Source organism: Cyprinodon tularosa, unplaced genomic scaffold (genome assembly GCF_016077235.1).
Source record: "Cyprinodon tularosa strain WSP-4 unplaced genomic scaffold, ASM1607723v1 ctg278, whole genome shotgun sequence".
Lineage (NCBI taxonomy): Eukaryota > Metazoa > Chordata > Actinopteri > Cyprinodontiformes > Cyprinodontidae > Cyprinodon > Cyprinodon tularosa.
In genome coordinates, this window is record NW_024038983.1 from 332360 (window position 1) to 350615 (window position 18256).

The 18256-nt window shown below is 39.7% G+C and overlaps 1 protein-coding gene across 1 annotated transcript in view; it reads left to right on the top strand.

Moving 5' to 3' along the window:
- Positions 1 to 4207: 4207 nt before the first annotated feature.
- ncanb (neurocan b) overlaps positions 4208 to 18256 on the top strand; it is a 259178-nt gene continuing 245129 nt past the window's right edge. Inside the window, exon 1 of the mRNA XM_038290276.1 lies at positions 4208 to 4562. The gene's annotated coding sequence lies outside the window, so the exon portion shown is untranslated. The remainder of the gene's footprint in view (positions 4563 to 18256) is intronic.

Sequence of the window (18256 nt, forward strand, 5' to 3'; positions counted from 1 at the left end):
CCAACACATCTTCCATTGAGGAAGCAGAGCCTGGGGACTCTGGCTTTGGTTCTCCCATCTCTGGTCCTGAAGTCACCTAGGTGGTTAAAAAGCTTCTCGGTGGCAAGGCCCCAGGGGTGGATGAGATTCGTCCTGAGTACCTTAAGGCTCTGGATGTTGTGGGGCTGTGTTGGTTAACGCGGCTCTGCAACATTGCGTGGACATCAGGGGCAGTTCCCCTGGATTGGCAGACTGGGGTGGTGGTCGGTCTATTTAAAAAAGGGGACCGGTGGGTATGTTCCAACTACAGAGGAATCACACTCTTCCGCCCCCCTGGTAAGGTCTATTCCAGGGTATTGGAAAGGAGGGTCCGTCGGATAGTCGAATCTCAGATTGAGGAGGAGCAATGTGGTTTTCACCCTAGCCGCAGAACACTGGATCAGCTCTCTCAGCAAAATTCTGGAGGGTGCATGGGAGTTTGCCCAACCAGTCTACATGTTTTTTTGTGGATCTGGAGAAGGCATTCGACTGTGTCCCTGGGGGAGTCCTGTGGGGGGTACTCCGGGAGTAACAGCCCTCTAATAGGGCCTGTTAGGTCTCTGTATAACCTGTGTTAGAGCCTGGTCCGTATTGCTGGCAGTAAGTCGGACTCGTTTCCGGTGAGGGTTGGACCCCTCGCTTTGTCACTGATTCTGTTAATAACTTTTACAGACAGAATTTCTAGGTGCACCCAAGGTGTTGAGGGGATCTGTCTTGGTGGCCTTAGTATTGCATCTCTGTTATTCGCAGATGATGTGGTCCTGTTGGCTTCATCAGGGCGGGATCTACAGCTCTCACTGGAGCAAGTGTGAAGCAGCCGGGATGAGGATCAGTGCCTTCAAATCCGAGACCACAGTCTTGTGCCGGAAAAGGGTAGAGTGCCATCTCCGGGGTGGGGAGGATGTACAGTGGAGGAGTTTAAGTATCTTTGGGTCTTGTTCACGAATGAGGGGAAGATGGAGTGGGAGATCGATAGGCGGATTGGTGCAGCGTCAGCTGTGAAGCGGGCCATGTACCGGTCTGTTGTGGTGAAGAGAGAGCTGAGCCATAAAGCAAAGCTCTCGATTTACCGGTCGACCTACGTTCCTACCCTCATCTATGGTCATGAGCTTTGGGTCATGACCAAAAGAATGAGATCCCGGATACAAGCGGCTGAAATGAGTTTTCTACATAGTGTGTCTGGGCTCTCCGTTAGAGATAGGGTGAGGACCTCAGTCATCTGGGGAGGACTCATAATAGAGCCCTGCTCCTCCACATCTAGAGGATCCATTTGAGTTGGCTTGGGTATCTGGTTAGGATGCCTCCTGGACGTCTCCCTGGTGAGGTGTTCCAGGCATGCCCACCGGGAGAAGGCCCAGGGGGAGACCCAGGACACTCTGGAGGGACTATGTTTCTCGACTGGCCTGGGAGCGCCTTGGGATTCCCCCTGAGGAGCTGGCCCAAGAGGCTGCTGGGGAGAGGGACTTCTGGGCCTCCCTACTGAAGCTGCTACCCCCGCGACCCGAACCCCGGATAAGCGGAAGTAGATGGATGGATAGATGGATGTATGGATGTTTGAATATGAGTGTTTTGGGGGCATTTCATTATAGATACAGTTCCCTGACACAAATAAAGTGCCAGTCAGAAGTTCACATTAACTCATTAAGATCATGACTTTCCTGTAAACTTTAATGTGAGAACAAGAAACAAAAAAGGATAATATTTTCAATAGACTATAGATTATCTTTATTTCATCAGGGTCAAAATTATGCATACAGATACAAATAAAATCTCTGGCTGCTCTACCTACTGCCAGAAAATGTACTAAATAAAGAATGATCAAATTGTAGACATATGATGGACAAGTATGCCGACATGTCATGATTGTAGCACTGATGCCTGGTCTGATTACTCATTTGACACACTTGCTTAGCTCCGCCCAGTTCTCCTTACCCACTCATCTGATCAACCTGAATTAGTCACTTTGTAATGAACCTTGAGATAAGATTCAGATTATTTTGAGCCTTTGGTGAGAATTATTCTAATGTTCATGTGCCATCCGGGCTCTGACAACTAAACATGTCACCTACATATGACTTGGCTTTGTTGTCTGGATCGTGTGCTCGGTTCTGATCGTTCAACCTCCGATACATCAGCGTCTGAGACTTTCTGTGCAGCCACCAACACGTTGGCAGCCAGACGGCTGGAACCATCCTTTATCTCTGCATTCGGACTGAACTACAAGACCAGATTAATAGCTTGCACGTTCGTGATCATTTACTTCCGGAAAGACGTGGTCTGTTTGTGCACCTTGAATACTGGACCCTTCAGTTCTGAGTTTGACACTACATCAAATAAGATGTTGTAATTAAAAACTTTCTCAGTACATGAGTAATATTTAAACTTGATTGTTTTACTCTAAATGAATTTCTTGCAAGACTATTTATTTTATTTTTACTTGTGTACTATTGAACTAATACTACCCTTACTTGAGTATAGTTTTCTTCTACTCCCCCTGCTGTTATTTTATATCTACCCCCTAAAAAAGACATATAGGTAATCAAATTCTCTATACAGTAGAGAAACACAAGAATGAAATTGAACAAAGGACTAAAATATCACCTCCAATGACATGTTATTATATAGGGTTAACCGAAAATTAAAATTCAATGTGTATAATAATATTAACGTAAAGTCTCATGTCCAGTGAAATGACACATAAAAAGCAAAACAACCCATTTTTGCTGTTGTTGAAAACTCTGACAATTCTGAAGGAAATATAATGGCCGATTAAGTATTTCTTACTTATGATACAATAAACATTTATTTGAACAGACTTACATTCCCTCACATCTTCCAAGCACCATTGCATCGCTGGTTCAGAACCGTGGACAGCGCCTTTAGTCTGAGAATTTGCAGTAATGTGTTGCTTTTCCATCATTGAAGTTTATAGGCTGAATTGTTTTTTTTTAGAATATTGCTGCTCATGGAGATACCAACAAAAATAATGCAACCAATACTAGCTACCCTTGAATTATATACATTAAACAAAGCCTTAATCTTTCCGCATAGCCATCGAACCAATCATTATTTGTCATAGTGTCTCCTATTGTTGCAAATTGTTTCTAGGTATGAATGTAAATAAAAAGAAAAAAAAATCTATTGGAAAGCATTTTAAATGTGTCTTTCACTATTTTACATGTACAGTCAAGTGCAAAGTTTACAATCACTTCTATTATGCAAAGTTTGCATTTAAAGTCCAAACTAATTTGAACGTGTGAACTAAGTAAGCCCCAGAACAGGTTGTACATGAATCAAATGTTGTGCCCTTAGATTGCCTTAAGTAAAATCGTAGGTCAAATGTTATTTATACCCAAGGTTATGAACTGCTGACTAAATGGGACTTTTCAAGGAACAGCAGCTTTAGGATATAACTTTTGAAAACCCGAAAACCACAAACCCATGTGTAGTATTTATTTAAAGAGCACAATCAATGAATGTAATGCAGCAATATGTTCTAACATGTTTTGGTCAGATAAGACTACAGCTGATCATTTTGGCATCTATTTCTGGTTAAAGAAAAAAAAAGATTGATTTTCTTTATCTAAAAGTGGAGAAATGTACTTGTTACAACTACGCAAATAGTCAAAAAGAGAAGGTGCCAAAGGAAGAAAAAGATGTGGGGGTATATACAGTATACACTTTGATGAATGGTGATGTTTGTCAGGCCAATATCTGTAGAGAATTGTCAGAATAAAAAATGTTGTTAACATTTCTCAGTTGATTGTATTGATTGTTGATGTATTTCAGGATATCTGAAAAGAAAAAAGAAAAAAATAGAACACAAATAGAGACCGCTTTTTAGAATTTGTGATTGAAAATACAAGAAAAAAAACAAAACAAACAAAAACCTATCAAGCAACAAACAGAAAACGAATATTTCCTATTTCCTTTACAATTATGTACCGCTTGTGTGGCTCTCATAAAGGGATAACATAGTTATTATGTATGGAAAACTCCCAAAACGGGAAAAAAGTTTATGGGAAACAAAATACTAGTGTTTAAAGGTTATGCGCATTAAAAAGACGGCTCAGTTTCCTTTCCTTTCTCTTCTTTGTGGAATCATTTAAACCCACCCTTCTCACGCTTGGCCCCCTCTCTCCCCCACCCCTCCATCCCTCTCCTGCTATCTGAACAGAGAGCCCTCAGCTCTCTTTTGTTCAGTAGCGCTCAGCTGCTGGAGAGTTGAGCTCTGCTCCGACTGACGGTCATCTTCTCTCGTCGCGGCTCCTCCTTTCCAGAGGACGCGCGGACTTGGCTGGAGCTCCAGGCGCATTTCCACTCACATAAACGTCCTTTTATCGGCCTTTCTGCCAAAGTGGTGACCAGAACTGGCTCTTTTGGGTCCAACGAAGCGGACTCGGAGGCTTTAAAAAAGAATAATTACGCATCGTTGGATGGTTTAGCAGGTTGACTCTGTACCGCAACCACCTGCACTCTATCAAGGCGACAAAAGCTGCAGCATCACTCTACATTCCCAGCGGACTGAGCCCGACTCTACAAAGGTGAGGGCAAGTTTTTTTCATTTGTTTTTCGTTTTTTATGGTGTTTTTGGTTGCAGACTGCACGAGAAAAATGCAAGAGTATATTTTGCAGAGTTCATTCTGCTCCACTGAGATAAATTGGAAATTACTTGCAAAAAGCAAAACAGTTTTACTGGGATTACTTTTATGAGTTGGATATTAAGCAATTGCACTTTGCAGTTTTTGAAGGTTTCTTTTCACTACTAGCGAGACTCCATGCTTTAAAGAGGCATTGGAAGCTTAGACACTGAGAAGCTGCTATTATGATGTAATTTTATAAGCTTGCATTTTATTTCAATAAAAATCTATACTGAAAGTCGTTTCTCTCTAGTATTTTTTAACTAGAAATTTAAAAACATCAACTTTGCACAGGATTTGGATCAACCAACATCCCACCTTTTGTAGAAAAACCTACTTTCTATTCTAGAGCTTCAAACATACTCTGATTGGAGAAGAGTCTGTTAGCAGTAAAGGTGCCATAATCCGAACTGATTGCAAAACAAAAGGGGTAACCAAGGCTGAGACTGAGTCTTGGAATGCGCTTCAGCCAAACAGGTCCATGAAGGAATTTTGTCAGAAGAAACTTTATAGCAGCAAGAGGCTGCAGAATATCAAAGAGCAAGAGGTCTGAGCAGCGACATTCTGCAGCTGCAGGGCTTCAATGCTATTCAGTAAAAGATGTTGCTGGGGATGAAAAGAAAGGAAACTGTGTTGCTTTGTGCAACCACCCTGTTTTAATTTTATCCACTGCAGGGCAGCATTTCAGATTTTGGATGGCAGAGTATGGGGAAATAGAGCAGAGTTTTTCATGACCCCATGGGAAATTAAGCAGTGATCCATTCAGACAGTTTGTGGAACGGTTTCTAGCCCTGCTTTTTTTCTCTAGCCTTATGCTTGCTGCGTGATGAAAGTATTTGAACACACAGGGATGCACACGCAAAGTCATCCAGGCAGCCTTTGCTGGAGTTTGGGAGGTGCTGCCCAGGGGCGTTGCTAGGCACAAAGCTTTACTGGGGCACTGGCCCCCATACCACATATGCCCCTCCTTCCATACACAAATACAGACAAGCACACTGCCCCACCCTGATAAATTCCTACCAAAATTACCAGTTGAGATATTAATGAGTGTAAGAGCATATTTGTTTTAACAAACATGAACGTTTTCAACATTGCAGCTATAAAAAATAAGACATTACCAACTTTAAAAATAAAAAGTTTCCTTATACACATTCTGAAGTAATCATTAATTCCTAGAGTTTTAGTTCAGGGGAAAGTTTAACTCAACCTGAACTAAGTTTTTCTTTTATTTTTTGAGCATTAAAGTGTACCTCCTATTTTTCATTTTTGCAAAGCGGTCAATCACTAGACTGTGACTCAGCTTAGAAAGTTCTTCCTTTTCAACTGATAAAATAGCAAGATGATGGAGCCTGTCTTGTCCCATTGTGCACCTCAGCCAAGTGTGGATCCTTCTCAGCACACTGAATGACCTTTCACAACTACAGCTGTAGTCTGGGATTGTGAGGGAGATCTGGATGACCTGTGTTAGTCTTGGGAACATGATGTTATCAAGCAAGTTGAAAACACACTGCATATCCTTGATGACAAGGCTTATAAAAATGATAAAAAGCTTTCAAACCATTTTGAATTAAATGAACGTTTTTTTTACTCCAAATTTGTCCTGGGGATGGTGGGACAACTTCACTTGTCTAGGACCATCATGATTTCCCCCTAAGTCACAAATGTCCCCTTCTTGTTTGTGGAAGCTGGTTGTTGCTCCCTCATCACCTTCATGGTCCTGTCTCTCTCCTGTCTCTCTTGTCCTTCACCTGTCTCTTGCCCGTCAGTCTCGCCTCCTCCTCCCTTTCCTACTCCAGCACCTTCATTCTCATTCTCTACAGCGAACATTAAAAAACGTAAATTTATAATTATGTAAATATCTATCATATTGCTTATAACGTTCCTAATGTAACTGGTTAGCTTAAATCACTAATTCATCACGGGACCTTACCTCCCTCTCTCATCTTGTTTTACTGCTTCCCTGTCTCTGCTTCGTGTGAGGAATTTCCTGATATCCAGTAATTTTCAGTTAGTAGCCTATAAATCATGTGGTTTCACTGGGAAAATAATAAAATTGACAGGTAAGAAACGTTACCAGAACTAAAAATGCGTCGCCGCCGCACAGTGTCCCATCAACTCAGCTGAGAGCAGCGCGTTAATTTACCTGCAGTTCATGCAGTGACATGCGCTGACGTGGGGGCGCTAATACATCCTCAATTTGGATGTACGCATTTGAGTAGAAATATACGTCTCCTCCCATTATCTAAATTGATGCATTAAAAAAATGTGTCACTGTTGCAAATATTCATGAGATTTATACTGGGGCACAGCTCATTTATACTGGGGCACATGCCCCAGTAAATGGGGTCTGGTGACGCCGATGGTGCTGCCCATGGTTAAAATTGATCTAGAATTAATTTTCTTTGATAATCTGTGAGCCATTAGCAATGCCAACAACTTCTATTTTGCCTGGGCTTGTTATACTTGTGCTTGGCTTTAATGTAGGCAGAGGGCTCCTTAAAGGCGGTTTAGAACTACAAACCTACTCTTCTTAACAGGTCAGTCTGTTTTTTGGGACCTTTATATATATGATACATCCAAGCTGCTGCTAGTTACTCATTAGTTTGAGTATATTTTGTGAAGTATAGCTCTATATAGAACTATATTTGTATGAATCTGCCTCCATTTAAGACTATCCTCCCCTTGTGCTATCATGCAAGGCTCAGATCATCTTTTGTGTTATCCCTCTTGTCCCCTTCTTTCTTTCATAATCTTGATGTTTTTGGACTACCGGTTATCACTCTTGCAGCATGGCTCAACAGAATGAAAAGGTGATCTTTTCTTCTACCTTTGCCAGTTTGCTGCCTCTATTTTAATATTTTGTGGGAGATGAAGCGTTGCAATGGATGAATAGTATTGCTTCAGAGAGAGAGGCTCTCAGTGGCTCCGGTCCAAATGTGGTCCAGGCCAAAAACATCTCTAAAACGTTGTCATTACATCTCAGGAACAATGGAATGGGAGAAAAACGGGGACACAAAAGGAGCTTGGCAGCTTGACGGGATTATCTGTGTCTTGCATAAGGTTGCGTTTGCCACATATTCCAATAATGTGTCTTTTCCGGCTGGCTGCACTTGGCTTAGTGCAGACACTTGTAGCTCAAGCTATAATTTGCAAAAGATTCTCTTGTACACTTGAGTTGCGTCCAAACAAATTGGTAAACTGGGTTTTTTTCCAGCATGTTTTGCTGATGTAAGACATTAATATCCCAACAATGAACCTCCTGCTATACTTAGATCAAACAAAAGCCACCCTAGCATGGCGACTGATAAAAAAGGATAGAGAGCAGCTTAGCAGTATTTAAAAAGAAAGTCATTGAGTTTATTCCAGCTGCTGAATTGGAAAACCAAGTTAAAATCCCATCAAATTCACCTTTCTTTATAGTTATCTCTACTTTTGATCTAGTTCCAATCCTCTAATCAATTTAATAAAAAAGCAAACAAACAGAACAAGCATGTTTAAAATTAAAATGCCAAAGTGTCAAAGATTAATGATATCCAAGTTTACGATGCACTCCTTCAAGAAGCCTGCTTTATGTATAGACATGTGTATCTGCCCAATATGGCCTACGATGACTCTAATGCATATGACCACATGCAGCCCAGAGTTTTGCAGCCAACAGCCACTGATATCTGGTTTATTGCACTCCAATAATGTCCTCCAAATCTGGCCTCATGTTATGGTAGCAAAGACCCTTTTGTGTGCAAAGACTGGGAAACTGTTATAAACATCAGCTCCTACCAGCTTGTCCTCCAGGCCCTCCAGAGAAAACCAAAGGAAGCTGTGAGGGTCTTTGGAAATCCATAAAAGTAAAAGTAGCCTTTAGGACTAAAACCTGTCTCATTCTGTTGTATGTGTTAGTTCTACTATTAACTGGCAGGTCCTGGATTTCATCCAACCATCAAGTTTCATTTAATTGTGTGTTTTTCAGTGCTTGTTTGTATGGAATCACCTCATGATGTACAGACAGAATGATTTGGGTTTTTATACCGCGGTGACAGAGGAGAGGGGATGCCAGAAGATTCCTGCAAAGAAGGACTCCTTTCCAGACTTAGATAACCCTTATCCAATTAGGCAGTGAAAGCCCACGCAACAGCCCTCATGCACTCTATTCAGTCCTGCTTCTATAAACAATCATGACATTACATGCTTTGAGTTGCCAGCCAAGGCGACGTAGGTTTGGAGAGAGTAGCTTACCAGTGAAGCTGTGATTCAGTTACAAGTTTGTATCACTACATTGATGAGGTCTGCACCTGTCCTTGCAGGAATACGTTGCTTCTATGAGTGACAGCTTTCGGTCCTTTCGAACCTTGGCAGCACTGAGTGGAAGGAGCTAAATTGGAGAGGGCTGCTTCTATTTTTGTTTTGGCTAAGAATAAAATAGCTAGGCAAGGCATTTTCAACCAACTGCTGCACATACAGCCAAGCAAATGATCAGCGCAGCTGAGACCTCATTGGTTAGCGGCTGAGCACACAAAGCAAAGGAGATGCAGAGGCAGGAAAAAAATGTAGCTTAACACAATCCCTACAGACCCTTCTCGTTAATATTCATTAATCACCCACCTCCAATTCGCCCCAAGGCCCCCGCTCTGCACCCCTCTCCCACTCAATGTATTATTCAAAGGTAGCATTTCCCTATTAAATACTATTAATAAATAATTACATCTGGTAACAGTTTTGTCTGCTGAATTAATAACAACTGAGTATATTTTGCAGCGATTGGTAGAGTTGTTGAGGTGCTGATCTCCTCCCTCCTCTCTCTTTGTCTCGCCTCTTTTGTTAATGTCAGCTGGCCTGTCAGTTGATCAGAATGGAACTCCGTCTGTCTCTCTATCAGTCACCTTCTGCAGCGCGCAAGAGGAGGAGCAAATATGCCGAGGCTGTTTATTTTACCATTATCTCTGTTTTCCTGGCTGAGATAATATAGAAAACACAAAGCCCCCTCCGGCCTCGTTCTCTGGTGTCATTGGCTGACTTGAAGTCCATCTTATTCCTTTTCTTTCATTTTAAAATTAGTTTGTTGAGTCAAAATATCCTGAAAAGAACACAGATGTATGGTTCTGCATTGCTTAAGCATACTGACAATGAAAGCATCACTGTGCACAGGATGCAGCTTTCAGACTCTGATGAGCTGGTAAACACAACGTGTTTGAGAGGCCCACAGATGGCTGCTGTTTTCCTGTCTTGTCTGCTCAAATTCCCAAAGGGAAGGCTTACTTTGTTATTCTCCACCAGTCTTGCTTCAGTCTTAATTTTTAGAGATACAAGTGGATCATCCAGGTCTCATTGCATAATTTCAGGCAGGAAAATCACAGCTGAAGTAAAAAAAAAAAAGATAAATCTATTGTTCCTGGGAGTGATTTCTGTTTGTCTACCTCCACCTCAGTCTCTCTGAGTGAATACCACACACCAGCTCTATTTATAAAGTCAAGGCAGCCGTGAGATACTTATAAAGTCCCCCTCACTAATCAGAGATGTCGCTCTGGGGTTTTGAAACCAATCAAAGGGAAAAGTGGGGGAGAATAGGAAAGTTGTGTTATTTGTTTCCTTCAGAAAGCTGTCACAGGTTAGGCTCTGTCTCTGGTGTATCTCCATTGGGCTGTCCTTTTTTTTTTGCATTATTTGAAATGTGCATTTAGCTTTTTGCAGTTTTTAACTCTTACCTTAATATCTCAGTTGGTATTTCGCTGGACTTTAAAGTTGTAGGGAAATCATATTTAAATGTCAAATCATTCTGACTTGAACATGTATATAAATGTACTCTTTATCGACAATATTGTCTGAAAAGTTAGAACATTTCTATTAAAAAAATTCCGTCTTAAAATCTGTGTTTGTTTTTTTCTTTATCTTATGCAGGTCGGTTAGTTATATGTCAGCTTGTACACGTAAAGTCGGCCAATCCTATATCAACAGTCATCTGTCAATCAATTTCTTTTGGTCACAGCATCTTGAATCATATGTCGCAGCTAAAATACGCAACGGTTGAAATAATAAATAAGACTAATTTACTTTACCATTGAGTTCTGTCCCAGTGTTCACGGGGATGGACGTCTGCGTCTTTGGCAGGCGTAGAGCTAACAGAACTGGCAGCATTGCGAGGCAAGGGCTTAAAATGTACGGCTGTAAGCCTTCTACACCAAATGAAGCTTCTGCCATCCCTTCTTTCCTCCTTGAAATAAAAAATTGTATGACGGAGGAGACTCATCCATATATCCGTAAATAAATAGCTAAAATGTAGAGTAGAGCACAAATATTGTTTGTTTTAAACTTTAAACAAATTTAAACTAGAGTAGGCATCATAGCTGTGCAGCTGACTGCAGATTCTAACTCAATAACCAACGGATATCTGGTCATTATCCTTCTTATTCTCTACCATTGGTAGAACAGCTAAATGCTGTTAGCTTCTTTGCAATAATTATGCTTAGTTGCAAAAAATGTGACATTTTGGAATGGTACTTATTACTTTTTCTAAAAACAAATAAAAAAAAATACATGAGCATTATTAGAACTGGAATAAACGATATGTTGTGACATCCCACTCAGTCAATCAGCTTTTGCCCCCTAATGTACAACGAAACGTATCAAGGAGGTGCGATCGCAACCAAGAATTTTGTAGCTGTCCTTGTGGGCTCCCATTCAAAAATAGAATTTAAGTGAATTGAACTATTAAAGAAAGGAATCAATAAAAAAAAAAAGCTGTTTCTCCCCCTTTAGACAACTGAATTATCTGATTCAACAAGAGTCCAAATTTATTACAACTTTTGTACAGCAGATTTTTATTAAAGTGTGATGATCAGAATTGCTTTATAAAAGGAATTAATTGTAGTTATTAGCTATAACTAGTTAGTAGGTCAGTTACTGCTCAGCACAATTAACTCGTACTGACCAAAGTAACTATATAGTTACTTTTTGTTTTAAAATGTCAAACAATTTGGAAAACTTTCTTGTTGTTGTAATTTTAAATACAACTAGAGGTTCAGTTATGCAAAATTGTTTGCAATATAAATATGCAGAAAAAAATAAGAAGTTTTAGAGCAAAAAAGCAACATTTCTATGAAATAAAACAAGAGAGTAGTTTATGTTATTATTGTACAATGAACTAGAAACAACAGGACTACATCATAAGTGATTGGTTTTTACCTCTTCACATGGTTGAACAGGTATTTGCTGAGGAGCTTCTGAAACGCCTGTGACTGTAGAAAGGCACAGCGCATCCTTAGTATTCTTGCTTCTCCTGGGTCCAACATCTTCACATTTGTTCTGGAAAAATCCAAACTCTGTTTTTTAGATTTGCTTGCGTCATCAACTTCTGACTTTTTGATAGTAACAGGTCATTTAGCCTCTAGCTCTCTCTAGATGTTTGTTAAGCTATTTTTAACTGTAGACAGTTCTCTCACCTGCCCAACAGCACATTACTACTGTAAAGTGCATTGTGAGTGCATCTTACTGACATGTTCAGATTAATGGGAGTATAGTTAAATGAAGCCATATTGCCGTCTTCTTCTATTATTATTGTTTTTTAAACATCTTCTTATTCTTTTTTAAAGCCATCTTCTGTTGTTTTTAAGACCATCTTCTTCTGCTATAACACTTTACTGACAACACTGGTCGGGATTGTCTTTGTCACATTTATTTTGTCACAAAATATCAATTTCGGGTTTTGGACTTAATAGAGAGTTGAACCAAAACAGTTAAAACCTTACACCAAAACACACCCATATCTAGTTTATTCATAATTATTATTATTTCAAAACCTTATATAAAAATAACATTACAGTAAGTTTCCACTTTCTGTCTGAGCTTCCATGTGTACAATTGCTATTTTAATGTTTGAGCATGTTTTGGGCAGTAATTCGGTACCACTAATCCCAGCGCTGTCTTTTGGCGGCACTCTCTTGAATCACCACTTCTGCCATTTATATCCTATAGCAACAATACCTGCAACAGTTGACGTTCCAGGAGTTGGACCTGGTCTTACCTTGCAACATTGCATCCAAGAATGAAAGATCATATGCATTCTGGATTCTGCACACAGCAAAATGCAGTTTTACCTGCAGAAGAAGAGAAGTTACAACATTCAATGTTGAATTTACTATCCAATGTATCCCTAAGTGACACCAAGGACCTAAAAAAAATCCACTAATATCCATGAAGGAAATAATGTGATCTGTTCTTTTGTCAGCTGTAGTTTTGTTAGTTGCCTCTGAGTGAAAGTGACACATCAGGGCATAAATGCCCCCTTTGTGTGAAAAGTGAAAGTCTGTGGTTTTATTGACCCCGAAGCAGAGCAAACACAGGGATACATGCGTTGTTTGCTAATAGAGACCTGTGAAGACATTTAAGTAAAACACCATCAGTACATTTAGAGATTGATTGAACAGCAGCAGCCATTGGTATACTGTATCTGTGAACCTGATCTTGTGAATTTTATTCGGACTAGCTCAAACTCATGGATTTTTTGTTCATGAAAGTAATGCCCCTGGTGCCGATGTAAATGTTCTTCCCTTAGATGTGCTGAACTGCACAGAGTGGGCAAGGAAAGCTGAAAAGTACAGTGAGAGAGCTCTCTGTGTGGACTGCTGATATTCACTGTCTGACATTAACGTTTATTAATCTATCCAGCTAATTTGTCTGCAATTAGTTCTTTTCTCAAAGTCTATTTTTTGTATAAACCAGTACAGCAGTGAAATGAACATATCTTGTCCAGTCTGTGATTCTTTGTGAATGTTTATATGATTTTGCTATAAAATCCCTGAGAATATAGAAAAAACTCCAAAGCAGACCCCCAAATGGGCTTTAGCTGCCAGGCCGTAGCAGGTCAGATGTCCCTTTAGAGCAATCTGTGGTGCTTCTGCAGTTGGTATTAGATTGCCAATGTTCCACTGAAGTGGCTTTTATGTGGAGCTGTGAAGCATTCTGCCTTTAAAGCTCAGAGACATCAGAGTTAAAGGTAGTGATGGAAGGTGGTGCTGTGCAGGTGTGTGGGAACACATAAACGCCCTCGGGCTGGTTTCTCTAAGACATTTCCCAATGGGAAGGTTAGTTTTTGTGGAAAAAAAAGGCATTTATATTGTTATGGTTTCTCTGTAAAAAAACAAAACAAAACTCTGGAATTAAATTTACATGTAAATAGTTTGTAGTTTTTCCTTTAGCTGCAAACAGAGAGAGAGAGAGAGAGCACAACCGTCACAAACAAAGGGAAGCTAATAAACAGTGTGAACCGTCGGGGGTTATCTGAATGTGGATTTTAAATTTTGTAACATGACATGCTTATGTACTTAACCTGCCCAACAACCCTCACCGGACTGCACATTTCAAATAAATATAAATGACTTTTCTTTTGTACAAATGTCACATTTTTCGATAGCACCTCCATGAAACCAACCAAATTGCCCAATTAGTTCTTGGTGTTGTGATTTTCTGTATATTTAATTCCCATCCAGGTTGGATGCCATATTAATGTTGTGAATAACTGCTATATTCAATTCCCAGCCAGCTGGGAATTCATATTTTCTGATACTCTAAGGGCCGGATTTATCAAGATCCAATTTTGCGTGCAGTAATTAGCGCTTGCAAACTGGAATTTTGCGCGAGGGGCTGGACCATGGTTTGCGGGTGATTTAACAAGAGCGATTGCGTAACTGGTGGCAGGTGCAAAACTGTTGGAGACGCCCTATTTAAATGATGGTTTTGCGCGTTTTGTGGTTTGCGGCAAAGTAGTTTGTAGTTTCTACAAACTAGTGCATTAAGAAATTTAAATCTTACAGTGATATAAAGAAAAAACTTTGGCAACCTTTATTCCCTAAGGTGGTATGTGGCTGAATTTCTACTTCACTGCAGTAAAAAAAAAAAAACAAGAAAAAAAAAAACAGCTGTTTTGTATTGGCCTGTAGAAAAATGCACATACCAAATGGCTCACAAGAAGTGACTGTGGATGAGATTACGCATCCCCGCAGCATTGGCATGTTGCTCCACAGGCGCAGGTGGAGAACCCCGACCCCGTCGGACAGCACTTCGGACAGCACTTCTGAAAAATGAGATTGGGAGATCCCAGCTCTCGCTGCAACCGTACGCTGGAATGACCCAGATGCAAAAAAGTGCAATGTTGCAAGGAGTTTTGTGATATCTGGTATTGCGTGGGTCCTCCTTGTGGCTGGTTCCAAATCCATTCGGAGTTCCCCCAACAGCTCCAAAATGGCAATGCTGGATAAACGACATGTTTTGATGATCGTTTCCTCGTTCATTCCAAAAATATTCACACGGAGTGAAAAAATGCATTCTCTGCGTCTCCTTGCTTCATTTCGATGTCTCCTTCTTGTGACAATCACCTCCCACAAGACGCACTTTTGCGTGTAAACACCCCATATTGCATATTCATTGCAGAAAAAGTACTAAATGGATAAGAGGCGCTATTTAGCACGTTTTAAAGACCAAATCCTTTTAGCACGCTGTTGATAGATCAGTTTGTACATTTTTTAGCGTGCGCAGTGAAATAGCTCACGTTTTTATACACGCAAACATTTGATAGATCCGGCCCTAAGTTGTTTATTGCCCTCCCTGGTATGGGTGGTAAATATCTTATTTAATCAGATATTATTTTAGCTTTTATATATTGTTTATGAACACACGCCCTACTAGCTTTGTGTTAAAACAATAAAGAGTAATTCAAGCACTAATCGTGGTCAAAAAGTTAATTCTGCACATACATGGAATAAATTCACAACAACTTCTGTTTAAAATATAAGATTTTATTAACAAAATCATTCAGCTCCAGGTCAAACATATTTCAGTTTAAAACTCTTAACTAAATCTATTGAAACTCACCGAAACTAAACTTCTAGGTACATAGAGGAAGGGGAACATGGTTGAAAACCATATTACAGTTTAAGATGGATTTTGTGTTTGAAAACCAAAGTTTATCTGGAGGAATTTGGGATATGATGAAATCAGCTTTTCACTAATTTAGAGAAATCGGAATGTTTTCAGACCAATTCACAATGAAAATCCATGAGGTGAATAAAACATTATTTGGCCAAATAATGTTTTATTAAATTATTTACATAATCAGGAACCAATAACCTTTAGTTAAATGATTATTTACCCTCGTTGAAATACCTATTAGCAAATAGACATGAGGATTCCATTAAATGACTTTTGGTCATACTTGGTAATCGAAGTGTAATGAGGATATGAGGAACACATGAACACCAATGTTATATCAGTGTTTAAACACTTAGTGAAATAAAGCTTCAACAATGGTTCAAAACATATAAGTGTACCATAGCCTAGGTTGCAGTCCATCCTGTTAGTCCATCTTTACTCATCAGTAAACACATGAAATAATCAAAATCCTCAAAAGAATTATTATTTGTTCTAATTGTGCCAGACCTGCAAACCTTTTGTCCATGTCCATTTGGAAGGCTTGAGTTTCTATTCAGCAGAGGCTCAATGAGGCTCACAGCAACCAGGATTTTTCTTTGTCCATGTGGCTTACACCAAGGGATCCTTAGGAGACGTTCTCCTACAGTCTGGCTTTGTTTGTTCTGAAACTCAAGAGAAATGTGTGGCAAAAAGTCTGTTTTGCAGCAGTCTGGTTCTGAATGGTCAGCCATGTTTACTTATCCTTGATCATTCTGGAGATCTGGGCTTTTTGTCTGGAGCTCCATTTGGGTGGCGCCCCTCCGACGTGAACCCTCAGGCAGCTTCATGAGAAAGATAGAGTTAAATCCTGTGTGTTGTGTGGTTTTCGCTGTCCCCAACCAAGAGGGGGGTGGCAAGTCACCCCTCTGTGGGAGTTCCTGTGGAGGCAGTTGGCTGAAAAGGGCGGGGAGGTTGGGTTGCAGAGGTCTTACAGCCGATGACCGTCTTCTCCCGTCATCATGTCAAGATGAAATGTGGATACTGGTTCTCAATGTCCAAAAACTTAAAGATGCACAGATTCACAGGGATGCTGAATCTGTTGATATCATTGGAAAGTAAATATTAGTTCAAGAATTAAAAATACGTATCTAATGTTTAATACAATCTTCTTCTGTTTATTTTGATTCAATTATAATTCCATAAACAAATGTATAATTGATAAACCCCACAGCCACAGGTTTAGGATCACACTTTAGATATAAAGATGTTCATGTGTTGGAATGGCCTAGTCAAAGTTAAGGCTTAATGACCAAAGTGTTTTATAACAGCTCTTCTTCCAGACTGAGCTTCAGCTGTTTCAAAGAGGAACAGATGTTTTAAAGGTCGTTTGGAAACATGGTGAAAGTTTTTATTATACTTTGTGTACTTTGCATCAGTCAATCACAGTTCAATAATAAATTACATTCAATAGTGAGAAGTGATCAAATGTAAAATATAGTTTTTTTCAAGGCTTTTGTTAGGCATTGTACGTGGTTGTTAAAACGGTACTTTTCTACTAATTATGCATGCAGCTTCTGCAGGGACATTCCTCTTAGTGAATAGTTCTGCTTCTCAGTTCAGCTACAATAAATTCAAAATGAACTATTGGGGTACATACCACTTCTGTTTCGTAATTAACTGTCATACTGCTGAATTAGTAGAGATGAAAATGAGGAGTCTTTGCTACAGTCACTCAATCGTTGGCTTAGAAAAAATTATATTAATCATCTCTGTGTTATTTGTGAGTTTCTCTCTTCTTGCCTTTGTGTGAATGTGCAACCCAAACATCTGTTTCCAGGTTGAAGTAGGCTTCATCTGCTCTATCCCTGTTCGATGAGGACTCAACTCCTTAACAGCTGTAATTAAACAGGCTGTCTGTCCTAATAGTACCCTTTGAGTAGAAGTGCTGGAGCACCCTGGTTGTTCCTGGACCCTTGTGATAAATTTGGCTGTTGCTCTCAAATGCTCTTCTGGGTCTATGTGTGATAGAGTGCTTGGTGTGGGAGTTCTGCTGCTATATCCCCACCCGTCCGCCACCTCAATGCAGAGATTGATGGGATGGGGGGCTGCTTTCAGTGATTGATCTGTGCTGGACTGTTGTCTGAGCCATCTGGTTTGGGTCTGTCCCTGCAGGGGTTACAATGGCTGCTCTGGTGGTGCTTAAATAGAAACATATAAACACTTCTTTACTGACTCTTTACTTGCTTTAAGTGTTACATTATTGTGGGGCTGCAGCTAACAACTCTTTGGCAATTGATTCATTATTTTAATAATTGGATGGCAAAAAGCTTAATGTTGAAGATTTTACTTTTTTTTGGCCAATTTTTTGTTAATTTTTTTTTATTTCTAAATAGAATAAATACGTTTTAACATCTTAAATGCCTTTTTTTATATATATATATTTAAAAATGTTGGTATAATCAGTGTTTTAGTCTCTATACTCAAATGAACAATTAATCGATTTCAGAATTTATTTTTTTTCAATAATCACGATTAATCTAACTGTTTCAGCCCTACATTTATGAAGGTAGATTTGTTTCTTTATCATTCCATCAAAAAAAGGTTGCCTTAATTAAAGAAAAAAAGTATTTGAATGCAAAAAATATATTTGAGACTCAAAAAAGTACATTTGAACACTGCTTTTCTTTGATTGAAAATGTTTT